Source organism: Limulus polyphemus, unplaced genomic scaffold (assembly GCF_000517525.1).
Source record: "Limulus polyphemus unplaced genomic scaffold, Limulus_polyphemus-2.1.2 Scaffold1260, whole genome shotgun sequence".
Classification (NCBI taxonomy): Eukaryota; Metazoa; Arthropoda; class Merostomata; order Xiphosura; family Limulidae; genus Limulus; species Limulus polyphemus.
This window is the reverse complement of record NW_013666870.1, coordinates 122271-133996: the sequence shown is the minus strand read 5'-3', so window position 1 is coordinate 133996 and position 11726 is coordinate 122271.

The window sequence follows — 11726 nt, the reverse complement described above, 5'->3', positions numbered from 1 at the left end:
CATCAGGTACCTGATGATGACAAAACCTTGCCGAAACGTTGTACATTTGCTGTCATGTTAAACTTATATTAAAGTTTTTCTTCATTACCCATTTAAGCCGTCTCCAGCCATTATTAACGTTTTGGAAGTGAACAATGAAATGTTATGTTAGGTAATAGTTGAAAGTAAGATTGTTCCAACTGATCTTAATATTACTGAGCTGGGCGTGGTCAAGTGGTTAGAATGCTCGGACTGCGAATCTGTTGGACCTTGAATGCGCTCTAAGTGTTTTGGCCAAATCCCATTATTCAGTCAAATGTATAGGGTTCTTTTAATTAATTGCTTTCCCTTAGTCTATCAGTTAGAATTCGAGACGGCTATTTGCAGGTAGCCCGTGTGTAGTTTGCGTGAAAGTTCTAAATCAAGTAAACAAAAAATCATCGTTATTACACACTCAGTAGCAACTAATACCTTCATATTTCATCGCTGTAGCTATCATTTGTTAGAAACAATCATTCTTCAACATAGTTGATAATAGTAATACAATAATATAAAATAATAATTTTGCAATAGGTGACTATTTCGCTATCTAACTAGTTCGAAGACACATGATTGTTGAAACATACACCGTGATTTTCACTCACCCTTCATTTTTAGAAAGACAAAAAAAAACAGTTAAAAACTTAGTGACTCGCTGGTGAAAATATGCTAATGTTATTTTTTATCAATAACTGAATGAATTTCTGGTAGGAGGATTGTATCAATAATAAACCAAGCCAAGTCCTAAAATACAACCTACGAATTCAAGGTTACACCTGTGATCTTCGTACTCTTGTGTTGAACCATTTGTTGACCTTGAATTTATAAGTACTTTAAGTTATTGTACAATCATGCTGGTGAAGTTAACCCTTAATCAAAAACTAACTTGTTTTCAAAAAGCACTGTGCGCAATCAAAATGTTATATTTAGTTATCTTTCTTCTGTCTGCTCCTTCACTAATACACAGACAAACGGAAAACAATAGTGAACGTTCTTTGGGATATATATAGTATAACCATAACTTTAGGGCTGCATAGAATATAACTGCCTTTCCTAATCAGGTATGCTCAGAACAGTCCCACTTACAACGTACTAATTTTTAGATTCCTTGACAAAAAAAAAATTGTTTTAAAACAATTGACTTATTTGTTTGAAGCACTTGACAAACTTAACATTTAACACATGTGACGAAACTGACCAAGTGTCTGTATCAAGCACGAATTCTTAGTTTCCACTTTACCCCTCCAAACGAACTTGCCCTTTTGAAGAATTTCACTTTTTCCTCTTCAAAGAAACGTATCTCTGTCCCTTCCAAGGATTTAAATTTAATCTATTAGATTTTGATTTAGAAACAAAATGATTCTATCTAAACGAAAACCCCAAGTTTTGAAAAATTATCCCTATAGTTTCTACTGCAGAAATCAGAGGCACACTTTCGTGACGTTAAATCCTCTATCGGAGAAATGCAATTTGTTAATAAAAGCCAACGTCACAAGTGGCTTTAAAAATGGCCTAAGGTAGCACAGAACCACCTGCATTAAGAAGTTTAACTGGTAGTGAAAACCATATAAACATTGTTTATGCTTTCAATAAACCTTATCATTTACGTAAATTACACTACTACTACTAAGTGAGTATGGTCCTCAAAATATACCATATCATAAAGTTTCCAGACGCCCATCTGTACCTGTTTGTGGGGTAGTACAAATAGATAAACAACATACCTACCTGTTTCAGCAACTTTTTTTTTTACCAGTTCAGTGCGTCTTCAAGGTTGTGGCCAATACACTTCACCAGACAACAATTAACGGCGACTACAGGATAAGTTTACGATACAAAAACAAGTCCCCAGACACATCTAGCCAAGACCTTAATTTCGGTCTATTTTTATAATCGTCAAATATCCTTCACTGTGTGTCCCATTCGTGCTGCTTTCACTAAAATTTCGCTTTGTGACATTTAACCAAGATTTCCAGACAATAACACTACTGGGCTCGAGAGTATCATAACTCATAAGCTGACGTAGTTGAACCTCAAGTTTTATATATTTATATACGTGTACGGATGTGAAGTTGAAAACAAGCATAGCGGATATGTGCCTCGTTACATCTTTGTTGATATATTATTTCGTAATACTTGCATTCTGATGTTCGAAGAAAAAAACTTGCCAGCGTATTAACTTTACTTGGTCCGTAAGTACATTGCGAGACTTCATCTGGACGAGTTCTACGCTTACAAACAACGCCATGTTCACGCTCGAAAAGAAACTTTACAGAGGCGACACATGAAAGTATGGGCTGATACTTCCTAAATCAATTTTTTCGTTAGGTACAAGAAATATAAAGGTTAAAGATCTTCGTAATTTAAAATCGTACTTTTTAAACTAGGAAAAATTAGTCAATGAATAGGCGCTCGTAACAAAATAAATAAATAGCAAACGACTAACTTCAAATATTAGACTGTTGATAAAAATAATATATCTGTCTAATAACTGAAGTTATTCGTTTGCTTATTTTTAAATGTCTAACAAACTATGATTAGGATTACACAATTTTAAAAACCAAAAGTTGTTCATGCCAGACCAAAAAACAAAAAAAATAGTGTCACGTATCTGCTTGTTTGTTAATTTCCGGTATAAATTCTTTCCCAGAAACTTCAGCAATACAACTCCTTTCTTGATTAACCCAGTTTATTCTTCCTCGATACAACTTTGTAATACACAGAATTACCACAGTCAATACGTTTCTCGTCTTTTTAAACTTAACAATTTTTATAATACACGCTATAAATCACAAGCTCGATAACTTCGCTCTATGCGACGACTGCAAAATACACACAATTTACGGCTCACCGTCACTACTGTTCGGTTGACTCAATTATCTATCTGCATCTGGCTTTCTTTGCAGGCTTATATATTAAAAAAGAGGGCATCTCGATCAGACTAGAGTTGCCGGAAAAATTCATGATCCTTCGAGAAACTCCAGCGCGCATGCTCCTAGCGTCACGTGACTTCCGCTGTCGTAACAATAGTAATCCTAATTTAACCTGATAACCCCAGCGCATTCATAACGTAGAACTTTTTTTTTTCATGAAGTAGGAGTATATATTTTATAGATGTTAGGGTTATCACATTTCTTTAATCGTAAATTGTCCCCATGTGGTTCAGCGGTATGTTTTCGGATGTACAACGCTAAAATCCAGGGTACTATTCCCCACGGCGGGCAGGTCGCAGATAGCCCAATGTGTAACTGCTGCGCTAATAAACAATAAGCGTAATTTGAATAATATGGAATAGTAATCTCGTTCACTCCCTCATAGAAATTTTCTCTGCAGAAGTCTTGTAGGTAAAACTTTAGTACAGAGAAACGGAAGCATGAACTTTGGACATTGAAAAATAAACCAAAGAGCTCCCATGTGTACTAATTTAATATTATAAATTCTCCAAACAAAATTAAAGTTCTAAAATCCAGAGATATAAGCCTTTTGTAAAATAACCCTCTATGATGTAACAATAGATCCACTGTACTCTCAGATGTGTTATTATTATTTCTGTCAATCAAAAGTAACAGACCAGAGCCTTCTATGACATAACAATAGATCCCTCTAAATGGACATCGGCAGCTAATAACCATGGCTGGCGACAGATAGGGGAAAAAATGCCAATCTCAAATATACAATATAAATTGACGCAAAGTTTGTTTGTTTGTAGTTTAAGCACAAAACTACACCATGTGCTATTTGTGCTCTAGCGTTGTAAGTCCACAGACATACCGCTGTGCCAATGGGGGGCATTTACGCAAAGAACATGGAAACCTGAAAGTATCAATGTCCAATATCCTCTCCAAACTTCGCTATCACTGGTGCCATTTAAGGGGAAAGCAATTGTCCCACTCAAGCCTTCTTTTTTTTTTAAGAAATGTATAACATCTGGTTAATAGGCAATGTTCATGGGAAATTAATAATATTAATATACTTAAAGTACAAAATTCCGTGTTTTTTCTTCCTCATAACTTTCTGGCTCTTACGTAGTTATTACAGTTGATGTATGAACTCTGAGACGTGCTATGTCATTAAAAATTCATGTGTTTTGTAGAAATTAGAAATTTTGCTGAAATGGTCCCACTGTTCGCTGTGTTTAGAAATTTTATAGGGACGTAACCCAATAAATAACATCGCAGATTACTCTGTAATATAAAATATTTTAAAGGAAAAACTGTTCTTGCTGGTAATATATAATGAAAATTACTAGTACTACATTATCTCTAATAACATATAATTTTAACGAAAATATATCAATCATAATAAATATTGAAATACATAAGAATGTCTAATTAATAAAAAAGCAGTTATATGTCAATATCTGGTTACTAAAAATTATAGAATGAACGAAAATAGTGCATCATAAATGATATATTTACAGTGAACTTGAATATAGGGGCCTGGTTGTTCCGTTATGACTGACCAAACCACCTGGTACGAGTACAAGTTTACGCCATTTTGTATTCAACAATCAATTCCATTACAATACAAAGTGTACTGTAGCCTCACCGGTACTGCACATGGTAAAATCTCAACCTTTGTAGACGCAAAGAGACTTGTTACATTTTATGATCATTACTACTGGGAGAAACGAGTCTCAAACACATAACCTGTATGATACTATAAATACTTAATTTGGAAGCTAATGTATATCAGTACAATAAAAGATACGTCATAGAGTATTCGTGATCTTTATAGGTTTACTAAGGTAATTATTTAATTAAACACGTTCTAAATTAAATACGACTTATACGTATAAGGCTCCGATCAGTATTTTTTGTTGGTTATCAGTTTTTCATGTGATATATTGAGAACAAATTGTCGATAATAAAACAAATATTACATGAAATTTTATAAAAACAATATTGGCCATTTGATATTCACGCTTACTAAACTGACGTCTCATGCAAAACAACAATAAACTATGACATCGTGGATTTGATTTAACAAAATCAAGTTTTACATTAAATTTGGATTAATCATAAATCTCGAAAAATAGTACAGCAGTGCAATATATATCTAACACCAAGTGTGACGTCGTCATTGACTGTAGTAGGTGGGCTTACCTTATTTGAGTGACGAACATTCGAATTCAATACACATAAAAATTTGAAACAAATAATAATATTTTATAATATATGAATATATAAATAGGGTGGGTGATATTTTAATACAGAAAACACCTGGGAGCATAAAAGCAGTACGGTAACAAAGTTCACAGATAAGTTTTTTCTAGATTAGTATCAAAAAAATAATGTGTTCATTTAGATTATTTCGCTTTATTGAGCTGTCTCTATTTAACTTTATTTAGGTTTTAAAATATGATTAAAACGTTTTGACTCTAAGTACAGGAGAGGATTGCTAAATATTTCATGCCGCCATCTACTGGAAATAATAAGAATCTGGAGTGTTTTATCTGATACCAAGTCGTTCAAAAGATTCTTCTATTCCTCTGAAAAGGCTGGCAAACATTTTGAATTGAATCGTGTGCACTAAAAATATTTTACCCTAAAACTATCGCTATACAAGATTTACATATCAGACGTAAGCTATATTAAAATCAATTGTTTAATATTATTAACCCTAATGTTTTTACAAAGCTTGAAAAGTAAAGTAGTACTGACACCATTGAAAATATTATAAAGAAACTACTTTTTGAAATCTAAAGTATTATAATTATGTTATCATTTATTATTTTATTCCCACAAAGTAAAGAAAAAAAATGTTTATGTATCTTAAAATAAAGGAAAAAGCAAACAACAAATAATGTTTGCGAAGTCTTGGCTAAGACATAGTGGTATGTTTAAAACCTCTTTGTTAAGCTTCTCTCATTGCTTATACATAAAACTTTTACATTTCAAATTTAATTCAATTGCACTTGATAAACAATAAAAGCATGAATGATGTGCTGAAGAGCTCTTGTCCCTTTCTTCGATAACAATATATCAGTTTGTAATTAACAGTGAAGAAGCTAAATGTTAACTTTTCAATCAAACAAACACTGAACTTATGCACTTCTAGATGATCGAATTATCACAAGTACAATGGTTTTTTGTTTCCTTTTTATGTTAAGTGTCACTTACTAATAGTTTGTTTTTGTTCAATTATTTTGTCGAATAAGTAAAAATGATATTCAGTATAGTTAAGTTAGTATTATTGTGATATATTCAGGTAACACTCAGTTTACTTTAAAGCAGTGGGATAGATCCGATGAATAACAGGAAGTTCTACAAGGTAGTTATTACAAAGTAAGTCCGAATTCCTCTTAATACGAGAGTTTGTGAAAGAGAAATAAACTGGATGCGATGTTAAATACAAAAGTACAGTTTTTATTATGACACAAATACGAGGTATGTATTTGCTTTGGGCGATGAACTGTTGTATATAACAGATTTAAAACTATTATCTCCAACAGATCAAGTCAAGGTTATCTACCACACTGCTTTCCTCGTAAGTATATGCCAAACTGTCTAAATCCAACATTTCTTACTTCAAAGATAATGTTGGGTTTACTCAGAATTACTAGCTCTATCCGCGTGGCTGGTCATAATCATTCGAGCATAATGGATGATAAAACCTTGCAATACCGTCTGACCTACACTTGAAGGACACTACTGTCTACATTCTTGCACAACCTTCAGCATGACCTCAAATCATCACCAAGATCAGGCCAGAAGTGACCTCTATAGAATAACAAAGGAACAAAAACTGTTTGAACTAAATCAACTTAATGACTTTGTTTGCCATCTTTTATGAGGAAACTGTGCATACTCAGGATGCAAGAAGATAGAAAACGTGTGGTGTATTTAAGCTATTGTTACGTTTTTCTTTCATTGGCAAGTTCTTTTGAATTATACGAAGAAAGTAATTCAAAGTTCAGTTCACATGAACAATAACAGTTAGTTTATTTCTTCCTTGACACTTTAACAAGATTCCTTCACTCTGTACACAGTTGTAACAATGTAGGCATAAGGAACTACCACATTAATTTGTCTATGACTAACTTAAGAATAAAATTACTTGTACAGTGTAACTCAAACTCAATGTGCACGATAGCTAACACAGATTTAATATATAAAGACACTGACTAATTCATTCTAAAAACTATCTCCCTTAGCTTATTGACTGGATCACCATGTTTATAATGTAACTTATAATATATTAGAAACTTGGTGTCAAGTCTTCTAAAAACCCTTAGGTATTCTAAACTTATCTCATTAAACTTTTCGACTTTAATCTCATCATTTTGACCCACAAATTCCTCTACCAAATAAACAAGTTACAATATGAAAAAGGTAGATTATAACACTACGTTCCTTCATCGATTGTGAAGTCCCTTGAACAATACTAATGCAAAAAATTAACTACTACACTAAGCTGTCTATTCAATAAGTTTCTTTTGGTAGTTTTCTCTTTTGAGGCCCATGGTATACTGATCGAATAGTGTCTTGTCCTTTCTTGTCACTGGCCATCTTATCACTGGGGGAGTTTGTCCTGCATAGATGGTCCAGAGAATCCACTGGCAGCTCAATTCTTGGTGATCCTCTAGAAATAGTCGACAGGAATTCCAGGCTCCTTCTTAGAACGAGGTTCCATTCTGGTGTTATCTAGTTGGCTGTTTTCTCACTGACGTGATTCCAAAGATAATCACAATGGATGACCTTTGGTTTGGATTGCTTCTCCTTCTGGGTTCTATAAACCATATCAATTATTATTTTAAGTACAGCACAAGGTCCCTCCTAGCACCTGTTTAAACAGTGGAGTTTGTCCTTTTTTTGCAAAGGGGATGCATAGCCAAAGCATAATACCTCGATGGAATCCAGTCTTATCAGCATTAACATCTTAGCTACTTTTAATTTTATCATTAGCTGACTTAAGTCTTTCTCGGGTAAAGTCAAGTATATCATTAATGGTGTTCCTTAATCTCTACTTATTCTATGTAAGACTCTTCCAAATAACTATTCCCTGGACAAGAGTACAGAAGGTTCAATGGTACTTTAAGTTCTATCCTAAACATTAATGATAATGGGTGTTGCTGGTAGTTTCATGTACTATTGTACGATAGCTCATCAGTAACAGTGGAAGATCTTGATCTCGCGTTTTATGACATTCTTCCACAGACATGATTATTGATTTAGCAACGTGCAGTTGTATCTCTCCGTCATGACACCAGAAAATGGATGAAGGGCTGTTGTCCTGGTCTTTATAATCCCAAGTATTTAGCACATTTCTGCAAGTAAGTCTGATCCAAAGTTCCATCTCTAATTTGAATGAAGTTTCACAAGCAAACCAAATCTTGAGACAAAATTGTTGACATGTTTCCTGTCATGAATTTTTTAGGAACACCACATACTTCTGGTCATTTGATGAAGAAGTCCATCACATCCATGATGTATCTAGTTCTATTGTTACTTTGTAGCATAGGATCAAGCACATCAACAGCAACTCTCTCAAGTGGTGCTCCAACTACTACTGTGACTGCCTACACTATTTCTTTTATAGAACTTTTCACTCACAGCAGAGTTCACATGTTTTACACCAGTATTACACAGACCCTGGTGCCCAACCTACTATAACTATTCTCTTACTCACTCCAGTGTTTTATTAACACCAAAGTGCCCAGCATTAGATAGTTGTAGAGACAGCAGATTGCTTCAGGATGTAGAAACCACAGAAATACCAAATGTAGTCATTATTTCTGTCCACTTGTATCTTCTCATGTCCAACATACTAAGCTCTCTAGTAAGTATAAGTACTCAATACATCTTTTTGTTTGGACTTTATGGAGCAACTGCACTGGTCTTTCTGTACTGTTCTTGAGCCACTGAATAATTGATTTCAAACTCTATCTTTTGCCTGGGCAGCTTCCAGTTGAGTGTTAGACCACATCAGTTCTTCATCATCACTTGTGGATGTCAAATCTTGAACTATACTATTCTGTACTCTAAGTTGGTAATCTTTTCTAGCCCATGTTTCCCTCTTCTCATAGTGTTTACACTCTTCATGAAAACACGGTGTTTGATAGATCTCTAAACACTTTTTTCTTTACCATGTGTCCCAAGAAACTCACCTGTTGGTGGCAAACTTCACACCTCTTTGGATTCAACTTATAGTTCTTTTTTCTCAACTGATCCATAATCTTCCTTAGCCTTTCATAGGCATTGGCAAGTTTTCTCTTGTGCAATTATTCATCCAAGTAGATGAATACAATGTTCCAGGGTAGTTCAAACATAGTACACTCCATCAATCATTCAAATGTATAATCCAAACTGTAACAACATATATACTCACAGTGACATTCCTGTCTTCTCTCTATTTGTTTTGTCGTCTTGCACTTGCCAGTATCTACTTTTATGTTCCAATTGAAAACCTTTCTGATCCAGATAGAGCATCCAAAATATAGTCAATCATTGGCAGTGTGTATGCATCTTTCATTGTGACTTCATTCAGACTCTAGTAGTCCATACAGAACCTTGTGGATCCATTCTTTTCCTTCACAACTACAATAGATGACGCCCAAAAACTGGTACTTGGTTCTTATACTCCTTCTTCCTTCATGGCTTCTATATCTTCAAAAGCTTCAATCTGTTTTGCAATTGGAAGTCATCTTACCATCTGACGTATTGAGACTCTTGTGCGATATTTTACTTGTTCATCATAAGTCATGATGTCCACCATACAAGATATCTTTATATTCTGTGAGCAGCTTATGTAACTGCCAGCACCAATCAGTTCTAAGATCTCCACAGTTCCAGTAATACAAGTCTTGTAAATAAGTTGTTAAGATGTCCTTTGTAAGGGTTTGACATCAGGCTTCCTACATCTTTTCTACTACTACTTCTACTAGGTGACTACTTCTGATTTTTTTTTATTTGGAAGTATAACCTGTACAGCCTCATATCTTGGAATTTCCCATCCAAATTTGACTGTGATTTTTATGGTTTATGTTGTTCATGGCTGTAATGATGGCATCCATATTTTTCAAATCCACGAGAGTTCTACCAATCAGTAATCCATCAAGATACATTGAAGCGTTTGGTTCTATTATGGCCCAGTCACTAGATGTAACTGATTTGAAAAGTCCTGATTTGAGCATTTCGTTTTTTGGGCTGCTCTCCTTGCTGTTACGGGAAGTTAAACCTCTAGTGTAGTAATTATCATGCAATGTACAGGGATTTCATGGTCATAAACAGTGGAGCTATGTGAAGCAAGCCTAATCGTGAATCCATATCTGCATAAAGTCAGTTCCTAATATCCTCGATGTCAATAGCCCACGTATCATGAGGTACAGAGAACTATCCTGCAGTTAGGGTAACATCTAATGTTTTTCTCTGACTGGAACCTTTTGCCCATTTGTTGTTTGCTTTACTCATTCTTCTTTCTTAATATTTAGAGGTAGTATTCAACTTTTATTATGAAATTAGTCAAACTGTTGTAGCTGTATAACTTATACCAGTGTCAATCAACATACTACAAAGCTTTCCATCAATAGCCCATGAACTGGTTTCTTCTTATATCATTTTGGTCAGATGGGATATTCTAAGCAGAACTTTGCCCCATAAATCCAGTTAATTCCCGTTTTCCAGTGTCTGGTTAGCCATTTCTTATTCTTTTGATCTTGTTGGACTAAAATGTTCATCCTTGGAATATTGTCTCCTTGGTGTCTTAACAGATATTGATTCCTCACAGTCTCAGCATTAATGGCCATGTTTTCCATATCTATAATAATTTTCTCTTTCTGGTATCCTTTGGAAGGACTTTTTATACCCTACAAGCTTCTTTCTGCAATTCCTGGAAAAAGTCATTTCAAGTTACACTTGAAACATTTTTGTTTTGTAATATATATTTCCTGTTTGTTTGTGTTTATTTCTGGTAGTTATTTTGATTTAAAAATAATTATTTCCGAAGAAATAATTACTAATCAAGGGTGCTCAAAGGTTAAGCAAGCTTCCTTCACCCCATGCGTGGACTAGGAGTATGGGCTTAGATTGAGAAACAGGAAATTAATGCAGACAAGCTATGTAAACTTAAAAAGGTAAACTAAAAGTAAAAAGTAGAAAGTAAAGAGTGAAGAGCAGAGTAAACTAAACTCAACGGCCGATATAGGACAGATGGTCCATCAAGGTGGTGGGGATCTATAAATCGTATGCCAAGAATTTAATGTGGTGGGAAACGGGAGTACCCCGAGAAAACCCACTTTCACTGGTAACGACCAATCCGTTACCAGTGCCCGGTTAGCGAGAAGAAGTAAGTTAGGAAGGCAGTACTGGGGGTTGATTAAATGTTTGAAAAATTGTGAAGTCTATTGATGTTCGCCAGGGCTTTACTGGGGTACAGGTTCAGGTTCCAGTATGGTTGGGATGGCGTGAAGTCATCGGTGTTGCAGGTAAGTGGGCAGAGGGCATAGAAAGGTTCGTCGGGTAGGTCGTGGTCGGGGGAGGTGTCGATTACGAGAGCGTTGGGTGAATATGATGGCGAGGGTGTGGAAAGTGGCACGGGGCTGAGAGGCAGGTTGCAGGTTTGTTTAGAAGCATCGTTGATTACTGGAAAGACTGGCGGTTGGGTCTGGGTGGCTTTTTTCTCATTGTAGTGGTGGTTTGGGTCATCTTCCCTTGTGTTTCTATCATAGGTGTGGGTGGAGTTTGAGTTGCTTGGTCAGATTTGATAGA